The sequence below is a fragment of the Papio anubis genome, chromosome 5, assembly GCF_008728515.1.
Source record: "Papio anubis isolate 15944 chromosome 5, Panubis1.0, whole genome shotgun sequence".
NCBI lineage: Eukaryota > Metazoa > Chordata > Mammalia > Primates > Cercopithecidae > Papio > Papio anubis.
The window spans coordinates 34877377-34893450 of record NC_044980.1 but is presented as its reverse complement, the minus strand read 5'-3'; positions in this window follow the sequence as shown (position 1 = coordinate 34893450).

The following is a 16074-nucleotide window of genomic DNA, read 5'->3' as shown; positions in this document are numbered from 1 at the left end:
ATATTCATAATTGCCCCAAACTGGAAACAACCAAGATGTCCTTCAGCAGGGGAATAAATAAGCAAACTGTTGTACATCCATAAAATGGAATATTATTCAACCTCATAAAACTATCAGACCATAAGAAGACAAGGAGGAATATTGAATGCTTATTAATAAGTGAAAAAAGCCAGTCTATACACTGTTTGATTCCAACTATATGACATTCTGAAAAAGGCAAAGCAATGGAAGCAATAAAAAGATCAGAGTTCCAGTGGTGGTGGGGTGGGAGAGAAGGGATACATCGATGGAGCTTGAGATATTTAGGGCAGTGAAATTATTCTCTACTGATACTGTAATGGTAGATGTGTGATGTCACACATTAGTTAAAACCCACAAAATTTTACAAAGCATGAACCCTAATGTAAATTGTGTGCTTTAGTTAGTGTATCAATATCAGCTTATTATCAGCTTATCAATAGTAACAAATATACTAGTGCAAGATGTTAATAGGGAAACAGGTGGGGGTTCTCTGAACTTTCTGTTCAATTTTTTTGTAAACCTAAAACTGGTCTAAAAAATAGCCTGGGCCAGGTGTAGCGGCTCATGCTTGTAATCTCAGCACTTTAGGAAGATGGAGTGGGTGGATTGCTTGAGTTCAGGAGTTCGAGACCAGCCTGGGCCACATAGTGAGACCCTATCTCTACAAAAAAAAAAAAAAAATACAAAGTTACCCGGGCGTGGTGGTGCCTGCCTGTAGTCCCAGCTACTTGGGAGGCTGAGGTGGGAGGATGGCTTGAGTCCGGAAGGCAGAGGTTACAGTGAGCAAAGATTGCACTCTGCACTTCAGCTTGGGTGACAGAGTGGGACCCTGTCTCGAAATTAAAAAGAATAATAATGTAAAAATCTCTTAACTTTTTAAAAAAGTAATTTTAGTGCTACCAAAATCCAATATAGGCAAACCAGATATTAACTTCCATATACATCCTTTTATATCTCTTTGAGAATAGTATAAGAAATATATAAAGTTAGTCAAAATTGTTAGATTTTGAAGCCACAAAATTCTTAGGAATTTTTTTTTTTTGAAACAGAGTTTTGCTCTTGTTGCCCAGAGGCTGGAGTGCAATGGCGTCGTCTAGGCTCACTGCAACCTCTGCCTCCCAGGTTCAAGAGATTATTCTGCCTCAGCCTACCAAGTAGCTGGGGTTACAGGTGCCTGCCACCATGCCTGGCTAATTTTTCTATTTTTAGTAGAGACAAGGTTTCACCATGTTGGCCAGGTTGGTCTCAAACTCCTGATCTCATGTGATCCACCAGCTGTGGCCTCCCAAAGTTCTGGGATCACAGTTGTGAGCCACTGCACCCAGCCTAGAAAACAATTTTTAAGGGGAGGTTAGTGTAATTGTTCAGAAAGTCCTGTGGCTGAAGTGGCAAAAATCAGGAGAAAATATGACTACTATTTGACCTTTACCCAACTTTCAAAAGAACATTGCTTTTCTGTCTAAAAGAAGTAAGAATAAAGTTATTTTCACAATGAAGATAGCCAACAAAACTTCCTGAAAATGGATGCATCTTTAACACACACTTAAATAGCTGAAGATATTATGTGACCTAATTAAACAAAAATAATTCTAAGAAATTTGAAAAACTATATTCTTCATTCACACTTGTGGTTTTCTGACCAGAACAAAAGAAATGTTTGGTCTCTGTCAACCTGTTTAACATATCTTCTCTTGCTAAAGAAAAACACAACTCTGGCTGGTGATAGCTCAGCCAATGCCCAATAGATGCTTGTCAACATCTAATAAATTAAAATAACTTAGTATTTTGAATTCTAAGGATTATGAGACAATAAATGTGAATAGGCTAGGTTTGCTAAAGCACAAGCAAGGGCTCAGTCATCTATACATCCCTAGAAACTAACAGTGCCTTTCATGAAGTATATGCTGACCAAAGGATGGTTAAAAGGTTAAAAGTGAACACAGAAGTTACAATAGTGAATATTATGGGAAAAGTCATGTTTAGTCGTATACGTATATCTTGCCCCATCCTTTTATAAAAGCCATACATTTTATGTCTTGAAAGGACACAATGTTTTATCTTATGTTGAATTTACAGGGGAACATGATATTTAACATTAATTTTGATGAAGATGTTTATTGAAACATTTAATATTCAGAATGAATTTGAAGACTGTAGACAAATGTCACAAGTGTGTAACCTAAAGTAGCATGAACCATAGACACAGTTTTAACCTGTTTGAAATGGTTCATAATTGATTATGGAAGTGTTTTTGTTTATTTTAATTCAGTGTATTTTCAGCTACCAAATAATTTTAGTGTTTCATTATGGGTGAGGGTCTTATAAGAATTGTGGTTTATGTCAGTGAAATATGAAATCTATCAAAACAGGCATTTTCAGAGATCTTAACTCTGGCCAATTTCACTCTGATACCTTGTTAATAAAAATAACTGAATAAATCACAAGTCTGTAGATACATCTTAAAGCTCCACTGTTCTACCTCACCTACACCCAGGTGGAGAGGACTACAGTAAGTCTTAAATCAACTTGGTAGAAGTCCAAGGGGTTCTTGGACTTTAACAGGGCCTCTCCTAAACTACATCTGAACAGTCAATCAATTTTGTAGAATAATAAGCTACAAAGAAGTATAGATATTACCCATGCTTTGTGTATGTGTGTACGTATATGTATACATAATACATATACATGCACGAACATAGTCCTTTACATGTGAACTGTTAACATTGAGATAGAACTATACTTCCACATCTTCTGGCTGGCTAGTTTACTGACTGAGCCTAGACAGAGTTTTACTTCTGAGAAACAAAGCAAGAGTTGTCTCTAACGCTGGGATGAGACAAAACCGTTCTTTCTCCCTCAGTCTTGTTATTTTAGGGATAATGAACCTAAGGACATTTGCCTTTGTACATTTTCTCACCAGATTTAGGAGGTGTAACTCAAGTGATAACTCCTTGCTCACTGGAAGCAGGAGGGAGAAAGGATTAATGTCCTAATAATCAGCCTAATTAGGGAATTGTCTCCCTACCACAGCTGAAAGGTCCTGCAGGTAACTGACTCTGGCTTCTGGCCAGGCTGTTTCGTTCTTACAGCGTAAAGACTTGTGGACACCAAGCACCTAGCCTAAAAGACTTTCACAAAGTCCTTGGTTGGTTGGTTATTTCTTGACGATATGGAAATCGTCACAACTGATGCTTGGCTTTCCCTTGATGATGTCTTAGCTGGTTTTCTTTTCTCTCCATGAGGTATTGAAACTGACTTGGTACTTTCTTGGCTTTTTCTATTTTCTTCCTCTGCCCACCCATCTCTCCATCCCTGAGATGGGGAAATTCACGTTTCAATTAATTACTTATTTATCTTTTGAACTTCAAAAATGGTTCACAGCCACCAAAAGATTAAACAGTTATGGCTTGCTTCTGTGGTCTCTGGACACCTGGGTTATAGAATACATAAAGTGAAGAGGGAGCAGCCTTTATTATTTACTTCTAATTTGGACACTCAATTCTCTCTCTAAATAAAACATCTCCCCATGGCCCTGGAATACAGAGATATTTCAGTCAAATTTTTTACTTATATATTGAGGATTTGTTCACATCAATACCTTAAGCTTAGAATTTTTCAAGGGTAATGTATCTGGATATGATCAAGAAAACAGGTATGATGCCAGGTTTAACAGAAGTGATTGGTTACATACATGTTAGAATGCTGTAAGAGCAACAATGGAGCTGTGTAGAAACCTAGAAAGAAAATCTGCAGAAAGCAGTCACCCCTATGGTTGGGAAAATAAAAGTGAAGAGGTTGGAGTTACCAGATTGTAGAGCTTGAGGAAGAAACATTATGGTGCTCCAACCTCTGAGGAATGAGCATTGCCAGGCTGCTGCTGGTACCTAAGCAATGCTGTACAACCACACAAGCATCTATTTGTTCTGCTTTCTGTTGTTCAGGGCCCAGGAAATACCTACTTTTTATTCTGCAGAGGAAAGTGAACATTCAGTGTGGACTGGGAATTGTATTAGGCCTTTCTTGGATTGCTATAAAGAAATACCTGAGACTGGGTAATTTATGCAGAAAAGAGGTTTCATTGGCTCACAGTTCTGCAGGCTTTATAGGAAGCATAATGCTGGCATCTGCTTGGCTTCTGGGAAGACCTCAGGAAGCTTACAGTCATGACAGAAATCACATCACACAGTGAGAACTGGAGCAAGAAGGGAGAGGACTGCCACACACTTTTAACCCTTTGCCCGTTTGCACTGAGAATACTCAACCTGCAGCACTTGCAGCTGCAGCATGTATGCCAAGATAACTTTGCCACGAAATGTCTCACTTTTATTATTATTTTCTTATCATTCTAGTATATCGACTTTGGAAATAAAAGACATAATTATATTTAAGGAATTATGTCTCTTTTTAGTAGTGGTATTTCCACTTATAACATATAGTAATTCTTCATCTCTGAAATGTCTAATTTGAGAAAATGTAATGTTTCTATGCATGATGTTAACATCATTCTCAGACAATTGTTGGGCGAAGATTAATTTGATGAATCCAATTTTTCTGAAGTAGACAATTCTGATGATTCTGACAATTCTGATGTTAGTTCTGTTTAGAAATAACTCCAAGAACAGTTTTTATATTTTGTTTTTACACTGAAAGTCAATCATATTTGCTTTAGCCTCAAAGAACATGTTTATGTAAAAGTAAATGAGTGCTGGCAGCAAGCTGCACTTTTTTTTTCCTAAACGGTTAAAGGCTTCAACAACCACATCTCTCAAGATCTCACTCACTGCTGAGAGGGCAGCACCAAGAGGATAGTGCTAAACCATTCATGATAAAGCCACCCCCAGGACACAATCATCTCCCACCTCCAGCATTGGGGATTATATTTCAATATAAGATTTGAGGGGGGACAAGTATCTAACCTACATCAAGGATGATCCTATGCAGGTCAGGAGGCCAAAGCCAAGTCAGCTGTGTAAGCAGTGATTATCATGGTAGCAAGGCTTCATTACATATGACCAGAAAGAGAATTATATGTCAATCTCAGTAAATAAAATCATTGAAATATTTTAATGAAATTCTTTGTGAAATAAAAACTTGCAAACTTGGAATATAGGGAAATATTTTTTATTTGTTAGATTATATTATTGTAGTGACTAATAAGTGCTCAAAAATCTCATTTTTTCTTCTTCCTGTGCACCACAGCTAGCTTACATTCCCAGGATCCTTTGTATCTGGTGAAATCATGTGACTAGTTGTTACCAATGTTATGTAAAGAAAAAGTTATATGTGTCTCACATCCTACAATATATGAAGAACTTTTAAAAGTCAATATGATAAAAACAAACCAATAGAAAAACAGGCAAGACACTTGAATAGGCCCTACATGAAAGGGGATTCCTAAATATATATGTGCTTTCTTTTCTTAGAATTTTTTTTATTTCTATTTTTTAGAGACAGGGTCCCACTATGTTGCCCGAGCTGGAGTGCAGTGATGCAATCATAGCTGACTGTAACCTCAAACTCCTGGGCGCAAGGGATCCTCCCACCTCAGCCTCCCAAGTAGCTAGGACTACAGGTACACACCACCACACCCAGCTAATTTTTATTTTATTTTTTTATAGAAACACTCTCACTATGTTGCCCAGGACTGGTCTTGAACTCCTGGCCTCAAGTGAAATCATCTTGTCCCCCCAGCGCTCTGGGATTGCAGATGTGAGCCACCACACCTTGGTTAGAATTATTGAAAAGCAAATTAAAGAACAAAATACCTCAGCCACACCTATCAGAATAACTAATTTAAAAATAAAAATAATAATAATGAGTTGACCTAAAAGGAAGAGGCTAAAACATAATTTAAAGAGTTTACTTGAGCCAAAATGAGGACAGCTGAAAGACTGAGACCCAAGTAAGCTTGAAAATGAGCTCCTTTGGGGCTTTGTTACAACAAAGCAAAAAAAAGGGGACAGAGATCAGAGAGTGAACTGATACAAAGTTGTTCAACAGGAATTCTTAGTGACTTACAGAAATAATATTGATTAGTGATTGGCTATATATTGTAAAACTATAGGTGAGGTGGGAGACTGGCAGAGCTTGTTTTCTGGTCACAACACTGCTGCTGACCAAAACAGGATCTGGTTCAGACAGGATCAAATGGAGAAACCAGAAAGAACCAGTAGATGGCGATTAAAGTGATCCCCAGCTGTCCTTTTTGCTCATTAACAGAAGACACTCCCACCAACACCATGACAGTTTACAAATGCCATGACGATGACCCAGAAGTTACCACCCCTTTCCATGGCAATGACCTGGAAGTTACCGCCTCATTCCAAGAAAGTTCTAAATATACCTGTCCCTTAATTTGCATTGGCCTACCCCTTAATTTGCATGTAATTGAAAGTGGGTATAAGCAAATACAAACACAGTTGCGAAGATTGCTGACTGTAGGTGCACTGCTTATGAGTTTGTCCTTCTCTTGAAGGAGCTGTGCCATTCAATAAAAGATTGCTGTCTAACCACACTGGCTTGCCCTCGAATTCATTCCTAGGTAAAGCCAAGAACTCTCCTGGGCTAAGCAATAAGTTTGGGGCCTACCTGTCCTGCATCATAGGATTTGGTTTATAGTGTCTGGTGGGGCATTATTAGGTTAACTTGTGGCTATTTGTGGCAATAGCAAGCAGTTTCTATGAGATGAGTACATAGCTCAAGGGGAGGATACTGTCCCATTTTAATGTTTCTCTGGGCCTAATAATTTAGAAAGACTCATATTCCTCAGATAAGCACTCTTTTATTTTCTCATAAGTATTGGCAAGAATGTGAAGTAACTGAACACTGGGAGTATAAATTGGTACAACCACATTAAAACTATTTTGGTAATATCTACTAAAGTTGAAGTACTCATAATCAGGAATTTTATTTTTGTGTGTGTGTGTGTGTGTGTGTATATATATATATATATATATATATATATCTCCACATGTGTATATGTGCACCAAGAGACATGTAAAATAATCTTCCTAGTAGCGTTATTTATAATAGCCCAATCACAAACAACTCATTCAACAGAATGAATTTACCTAAAAGGATGGATAAATGCATTGAATAAATGGAAATGTATTTGTTACAGCCACACAACAACATGGATAAAACTCACCAACATAATGTGGATCAAAAGAGGCAAAACAGCAAAAAACAATAGAATATAATTTACATACAATTCAAAAACAGGCAAAATAAAATTGTAGAGTTAAAACAGAAAGGTCTAGTGGTAAAAACATTTAAAAAATCAAGGAAGAGATTGCCATACATGTCAGGCTATTGCTTACCTTTGAGAGGGACCAAGGAATTAGTGATTGCAATGATGCACAAGAGAAGCTTCTGGATTGCTGGCTATGTTCTATTTGTTGACTTGGGTGGTGGTTTTACAGGTGTCCACTTTGTAGTAAATTATTAAGTAGTACGTTCGTTTGTATGTGCTTTGCTGTATGTACATTTTATTTCATCATAAAAGGCAAAACCTATATATAGAGATAATTAAATTATACAACTCACCATATAGATTGCGAGTGGAGGAAATGGTGTTATAGTGTTTTTAGGTTGTAGTAATATCCAGAAAGAAGGTAAAGATATTGCTTAACTTAGACTTTCAGAAGTTAAGGACACTTGTTACAACCTCTGCAATCATTAAAATAATAGAAATGGGATATAGCTTTAAATTGAAGAAATAACGCTTTAAAAAATATATCCAATATATACAAAACAGAAAAATGCCAAAACCTAAACTTTATTGTTTAGAAATACATACATAGTTGGGCAAATTATAAAGAAAGTCAAGTGAGGGGACTGACTATAAAAGTCATGTTAGTGCTTTTGATTCAGGGATATCACTCAAGGGGCAATGTTTTGTTTCTTCACTTGAATATTTTTTACAAGTATGTTTCCATTCATGCTTATTCACTATACTGTACATTTATATTTTATGCATTTTTTTGAATATGTGTCGTATTTCAAAATTTGAAAGGTGTTTTTTGTTTGTTTGTTTGTTTGTTTTGAGACAGAGCCTTGCTCTGTCACCCAGGCTGGAGTGCAGTGGTGTAAACTCGGCTCACTGCAATCTCCACCTCCTTGGTTCAAGCGATTCTCCCACCTCAGCCTCCTGACTAGCTGGGACTACATGCGTGCACCACCACGTTGGCTAATTTTAGTAGAGATGAGTTTCGCCACATTCCCCAGGCTGGTCTCGAAATCCTGAGCTCAAGTGATCCACCCACCTTGGCTTCCCAAAGTACTGGGATTACAGGCATGAGCCACCGTGACTGGCTGCAAAATTTAACAGGTTTTTAAAAAGGAAAATAAATTATTATAAATCACATTAATGGTTGAAAAGAGTAAAGTCACATGACCATTACAAACGGATGCAGGAAACATTTAAATAAAATTCAATATTTATTTATGTGTTTTAAAAGTCCTAGGAAACAAGGAATAAAAGCAAACATTCATTTTTGAATAAATGTTTATCTATTTGTCTATCTACCTATAAGCAAATTTGTATTTGTAAACAAGAACACAAAACTACTGCAAATATCCTTAATGCTACACTCTTTCCCACTGAGATCCAGAGCAAGCCAAGGATGCCTGCCTTCACTACTTCTTCTTTTTTTTTTTTTAATTATACTTTAAGTTCTAATGTATATGTGCACAACGTGCAGGTTTGTCACATATGTATACATGTGCCATGTTGGTGTGTTGTGCTTGTTAACTTGTCATTTACATTAGGTATATCTCCTAATGCTACCCCTCCTCCATCCCCCTACCCAACGACACGCCCCGGTGTGTGATGTCCCCACCCTATGTCCAAGTATTCTCATTGTTCAATTCCCACCTATGAGTGAGAACATGCAGTGTTTCGTTTTCTATCCTTGCGATAGTTTGCTCAGAATGATGGTTTCCAGCTACATCCATGTCCCTACAAAGGACATGAACTCATCGTTTTTTATGGCTGCATAGTATTCCATGGCATATATGTGCCACATTTTCTTAATCCAGTCTATCACTGATGGACATTTGGGTTGGTTCCAAGTCTTTGCTACTGTGAATAGTGCCACAATAAACATACATGTGCATGTGTCTTTATAGCAGCATGATTTATAATCCTTTGGGTATATGCCCAGTAATGGGATGGCTGGGTCAAATGGTATTTCTAGTTCTAGATCCTTGAGGAATCGCTATGCTATCTTCCACAATGGTTGAACTAGTTTACATTCCCACCAACCGTGTAAAAGCGTTCCTATTTCTCCACATCTTCTCCAGGACCTGTAGTTTCCTGACGTTTTAATGATTGACATTCTAACTGGTGTGAGATGGTATTTCATTGCTGTTTTGATTTGCATTTCTCTGATGGCCAGTGATGATGAGCATTTTTTCATGTGTCTATTGGCTGCATAAATGTCTTCTTTTCAGAAGTGTCTGTTCATATTCTTTGCCCACTTTTTGATGGGGTTGTTTGATTGTTTCTTGTAAATTTGTTTAAGTTCTTTGTAAATTCTGGATATTAGCCCTTTGTCAGATGGGTAGATTGCAAAATTTTTCTCCCATTCTGTAAGTTGCCTGTTTACTCTGATGGTAGTTTCTTTTGCTATGCAGAAGCTCTTTAGTTGAATTAGATCCCCTTTGTCAATTTTGGCTTTTCTTGCCATTGCTTTCGGTGTTTTAGTCATGAAGTCCTTGCCCATGCCTATGTCCTGAATGGTATTCCCTAGGTTTTCTTCTAGGGTTATTATGGTTTTAGGTCTAACATGTAAGTCTTTAATCCATCTTGAATTAATTTTTGTATAAGATGTAAGGAAGGGATCCAGTTTCAGATTTCTACATATAGCTAGCAAGTTTTCCCAGCACCATTTATTAAATAGGGAATCCTTTCCCCATTTCTTGTTTCTGTCAGGTTTGTCAAAGATCAGATGGCTGTAGATGTGTGGTATTATTTCCAGGGGCTCTATTCTGTTTCATTGGCCTATATCTCTGTTTTGGTACGAGTACCATGCTGTTTTGGTTACTGTAACCTTGTAGTATAGTTTGAAGTCAGGTAGCGTGATGCCTCCAGCTTTGTTCTTTTGGCTTAGGATTGTTGTGGCAATATGGGCTCTTTTTTGGGTCCATATGAACTTTAAAGTAGTTTTTTCCAATTCTGTGAAGAAGGTCATTGGTAACTTGAAGGGGATGGCATTGAATCTATAAATTACTTTGGGCAGTATGGCCATTTTCATGATATTGATTCTTCCTATCCATGAGCATGGAATGTTCTTCCATTTGTTCATGTCCTCTTTTATTTTGTTGAGCAGTGGTTTGTAGTTGTCCTTGAAGAGGTCCTTCACATCCCTTGTAAGTTGGTTCCTAGGTGTTTTATTCTCTTTGAAGCAATTGTGAATGGGAGTTCATTCATGATTTGGCTCTCTGTTTGTCTGTTATTGATGTATAGGAATGCTTGTCGTTTTTGCACATTGATTTTGTATCCTGAGACTTTGCTGAAGTTGCTTATAAGCTTAAGGAGATTTTGGGCTGAGACGACGGGGTTTTCTAAAAATACAATCATGTCATCTGCAAACAGGGATAATTTGACTTCCTCTTTTCCTAATTGAATACCTTTATTTCTTTCTCTTGCCTGATTGCCCTGGCCAGAACTTCCAACACTATGTTGAATAGGAGTGGGGAGAGAGGGCATCCCTGTCTTGTGCCAGTTTTCAAAGGGAATGCTTCCAGTTTTTGCCCATTCAGTATGATATTGGCTGTGGGTTTGTCATAAATAGCTCTTGTTATTTTGAGAACTTCCCATCAATACCTAGTTTATTGAGAGTTTTTAGCATGAAGCTCTGTTGAATTTTGTCGAAGGACTTTTCTGCATCTATGAAGATAATCGTGTAGTTTTTGTCTTTGGTTCTGTTTATATAATGGATTCTGTTTATTCATTTGTGTATGTTGAACCAGCCTTACATCTCAGGGATGAAGCCAACTTAATCGTTGTGGATAAGCTTTTTGATGTGCTGCTGGATTCTGTTTGCCAGTATTTTATTGAGGATTTTTGCATTGATGTTCATCAGGGTATTGGTCTAAAATTCTCTTTTTTTGTTGTGTCTCTTCCAGGCTTTAGTATCAGGATGATGTTGGCCTCATAAAATGAGTTAGGGAGGATTCTCTCTTTCTCTATTGATTGTAATAGTTACAGAAGGAATGGTACCAGCTCCTCTTTGTACCTCTGGTAGAATTCGGCTGTGAATCCATCTGGTCCTGGACTTTTTTTGGTTGATAGGCTATTAATTATTGCCTCAATTTCAGAACCTGTTATTGGTCTATTCAGGGATTCAGCTTCTTCCTGGTTTAGTCTTGGAAGGGTGTATGTGTCCAGGAATTTATCCATTTCTTCTAGGTTTTCTAGTTTATTTGTGTTGAGGTGTTTATAGTATGCTCTGATGGTAATTTGTATTTCTGTGGGATCGGTGGTAATATCCCCTTTATCATTTTTTATTGCATCTATTTGATTCTTCTCTCTTTTCTTCTTTATTAGTCTTGCTAGTGGTCTATCAATTTTGTTGATCTTTTCAAAAAACCAGCTCCTGGATTCATTGATTTTTTGAAGGGCTTTTTGTGTCTCTATCTCCTTCAGTTCTGCTCTGATCTTAGTTATTTCTTGCCTTCTGCTAGCTTTTGAATGTGTTTGCTCTCGCTTCTCTAGTTCTTTTAATTGTGATATTAGGGTGTCAATTTTAGATTTTTCCTGCTTTTTCTTGTGGGCATTTAGTGCTATAAATTTCTCTCTACACACTGTTTTAAATGTTCGCCAGAGATTCTGGTATGTTGTGTCTTTGTTCTCATTGGTTTCAAAGAACATCTTTATTTCTCTTCTTTTTGTTATGTACCCAGTAATCACTCAGGAGCAGAATGTTCAGTTTCCATGTAGTTGAACGGTTTTGAGTGAGTTTCTTAATCCTGAGTTCTAGTTTGATTGCACTGTGCTCTGAGAGAGAGTTTGTTATAATTTTTGTTCTTTTACATTTGCTGAGGAGTGCTTTACTTCCAACTATGTGGTCAATTTTGGAATAAGTGCGATGTGGTGCTGAGAAGAATGTATATTCTGTTGATTTGGGGTGCAGAGTTCTGTATACGTCTATTAGGTCCACTTGGTGCAGAGCTTAGTTCAATTCCTGGATATGCTTGTTAACTTTCTGTCTCATTGATCTGTCTAATGTTGATGGTGGAGTGTTAAAGTCTCCCATTATTATTGTGTGGGAGTCTAAGTCTCTTTGTGGGTCTCTAGGGACTTGCTTTATGAGTCTGGGTGCTCCTGTATTGGGTGCATATATATTTAGGATAGTTAGCTCTTCTTGTTGAATTGATCCCTTTCCCATTATGTAATGGCCTTCTTTGTCTCTTTTGATCTTTGTTGGTTTAAAGTCTGTTTTATCAGAGACTAGGATTGCAACCTCTGCTTTTTTTGTTCCCCATTTGCTTGGTAGATCTTCCTCCATCCCTTTATTTTGAGCCTATGTGTGTCTCTGCACATGAGATGGGTCTCCTGAATACAGCACACTGATGTCTTGATTCTTTATCCAATTTGTCAGTCTGCGTCTTTTAATTGGAGCATTTAGCCCATTTACATTTAAGGTTAATATTGTTATGTGTGAATTTGATCCTGTCATTATGATGTCAGCTGGTTATTTTGCTCATTAGTTGATGCAGTTTCTTCCTAGCATTGATGGTCTTTACTATTTGGCATGTTTTTCAGTGGTTGGTACCAGTTTTTCCTTTCCATATTTAGTGCTTCCTTCAGGAGCTCTTGTAAGGCAGGCCTCGTGGTGACAAAAATCTCTCAGCATTTGTTTGTCTGTAAAGGATTTTATTTCTCCTTCACTTATGAAGCTTAGTTTGGCTGGCTTTGAAATTCTGGGTTGAAAATTCTTTTCTTTAAGAATGTTGAATATTGGCCCCCACTCTCTTCTGACTTGTAGAGTTTCTGCCGAGAGATCCGCTGTTAGTCTGATGGGCTTCTCTTTGTGGGTAACCCGACCTTTCTCTGGCTGCCCTTAACATTTTTTCCTGTGTTTCAACTTTGGTGAATCTGACAATTATGTGTCTTGGAGTTGCTCTTCTCGAGGAGTATCTTTGTGGCATTCTCTGTACTTCCTGAATTTGAATTCATGCCTGCCTCGCTAGGTTGGGGAAGTTCTCCTGGATAATATCCTGAAGAGTGTTTTCCAACTTGGTTCTGTTCCATATTAAGAAACACTACTTTCTTATCAAGTTGATCTTCAATCAACTTGATACCCTTCCTTCTACTTGATCAAATTGGCTGCTGAAGCTTGTGCATGCATCATGTAGTTCTTATGCTATGGTTTTCAGCTCCATCAGGTCATTTAAAGACTTCTCTACACTGTTTATTCTAGTTAGCAATTCATCTAATCTTTATTCAAGGTTTTTAGCTTCTTTGTGATGGGTTCGAACATCTTCCTTTAGCTTGGAGAAGTTTGTTATTACTGATCATCTGAAGTCTTCTTCTCTCAACTCGTCAAAGTCATTCTCCGTCCAGCTTTGTTCCATTGCTGGTAAGGAGCTGCATTCCTTTGGAGGAGAAGAGGTACTCTGATTTTTAGAATTTTCAGCTTTTCTGCTCTGGTTTCTCCCCATCTTTGTGGTTTTATCTACCTTTGGTCTTGGTGATGGTGATGTACAGATGGGGTTTTGGTATGGATGTCCTTTCTGTTTGTTAGTTTTCCTTCTAACAGTCAGGACCCTCAGCTGCAGGCTTGTTGGAGTTCGCTCGAGGTCCACTCCAGACCCTGTTTGCCTGGGTATCACCAGTGGAAGCTGCAGAACAGCAAATATTGCAAAACAGAAAATGTTGCTGTCTGATCCTTCTTCTGGAAACTTCGTCTCAGAGGGGCATCCACTTGTATGAGGTGTCAGTCGGCCCCTACTGGGAGGTGTCTCCCAGTTAGGCTACTCGGGGGTCAGGGACCCACTTGAGGAGGCAGGCTGTCTGTTCTCAGATCTCAAACTCCTTGCTGAGAGAAGCACTAGTCTCTTCAAAGCTGTCAGACAGGGACATTTAAGTCTGCAGAAGTTTCTGCTGCCTTTTGTTCAGCTATGCCCTGCCCCCAGAGGTGGAGTCTACAGAGGCAGGCAGGCCTCCTTGAGCTGTGGTGGGCTCCACCCAGTTCGAGCTTCCCAGCCGCTTTATTTACCTACTCAAGTCTCAGCAATGGTGGACGCCCCTACCCTAGCTTCACTGCCACCTTGCAGTTCGATCTCAGACTCCTGTGCTAGCAGTGAGTGAGGCTCCATGGGTGTGGGACCCTCTGAGCCAAATGCAGGATATAATCTCTTGGTGTGCTGTTTGCTAAGGCCATTGGAAAAGCACAGTATTAGCATGGGAGTGTCCTGATTTTCCAGGTACCATCTGTCATGGCTTCCCTTTGCTAGGAAAGGGAATTCCCCGACCCCTTGCACTTCCCAGGTGAGGCGATGCCCCGCCCTGCTCCATGGGCTGCACCCACTGTCTCACAAGACCCAGTGAGATGAACCCAGTACCTCAGTTGGAAATACAGAAATCACCTATCTTCTGTGTCGCTCATGCTGGGAGCTGCAAACTGGAGCTGTTCCTATTTGGCCATCTTGGAACTTCTCTCTTTTCCTTTCTTTCCTTTCTTTTCTTTCTTTTCTTTCCTTCCTTCCTCCCTCCCTCCTTCCCTCCCTCCCTTCCTCCCTTCCTTCCTTCTTCCTTCCTTCCTTTCTTTCCTTTCTTTCATTTTGTTCTTTCTTTTCTCTTTTTTCTTTTTTTTCTTTCCCCTCCTCCCTTCCCTTCCCTTCCTTCTGTCCTTCCTCTGCCTTCACTACTTCTGTTCAACATTGTATGCCCCAAAATAATAATACAAGAAAAGAGAACTAAAAGACCTAAGGATGAGGAAAAAAGAGATACAAGCATTTATTTCTTGTGACATGGTTATTTATGTGAAAAATTTAAAAACTACTAATTATTAAAATTGATAAGAAAGTGTTTTCTCTTAATATGGTTTCTGGGAACTTTGGTTAAGTCAGTAAACCTGAACCTCAAACTCATGATTTGTTTAAAAAAAGAGAAAGGGGTGGCTTATAATATAATACTTCTCAGGGTTGCTGTGAAGATTATAATCAGATAATGCCCTTGCAAATGCAAAGCATAATGCTGCCCCATAGCAGGGACTCATTTGTTAAGAAACACCAAACATCTGCATGGTTAGCTCACCCTCTTTCTTCATGTCTTTACTGGCTAGTCATTTCTCTGAGGGGCCTTTCCTGCTTTTTTTCTCCCTAACACCACCTAATATACTATACACTAATGCCCACCTCTCTACTCAAATACAAGCTCCACAAGGGATGATTTTTGTTTGTCTTATGTGCGGAATCACCTCTGCCTGGCTCATAGTAGATGCTCAACAAATTTGTGTTGACTCAACAGATAAATGGGTGCATTTTTTTTTAACTGGCAGGATCGACCAGGTATAAATGAGGTAATTTAGTCAGTCACCACCCTGCCCTGATCTGGGCTACTGCACTATAATAGGTACAGGTGTATTCATTAGTATACTAGACAGGGAGAACCTCGTGCTGCTTTTTAAACCTCACCACCTCTCTGTCTCTTCCCTGTGAGTTGGGGTAAAGTTGGGAGTACAGAATTAGTTAGAATTAGTAAGAAGTGTTATGGGGCACCCAAAAATCGAGAGAAGGTCCAGAAAGGGAGACATGTGAACATTGAAGGTGGACTCTGTGTACCTCACATTGGTGTACTGTGTCAGTGCTGGTCAGGGCATTGCTTGCCCACTTCAACAAAAGGCCTGTCACCTATGTGATTTCCATAGAGACCTGCCAATCCAGGGCTTCTAGGCAGGGTCAAGATGAGAGGTCAGCAGAGCAGAGCAGGAATCAAAAGGTAGAGAAAGGGCATAGAATGATTTATATTCCTCTGCATATAGACCCAGTAATGGGATTGCTGGGTTGAATGGTAGTTCTGTTTTTAGCTCTTTGAGGGACCAT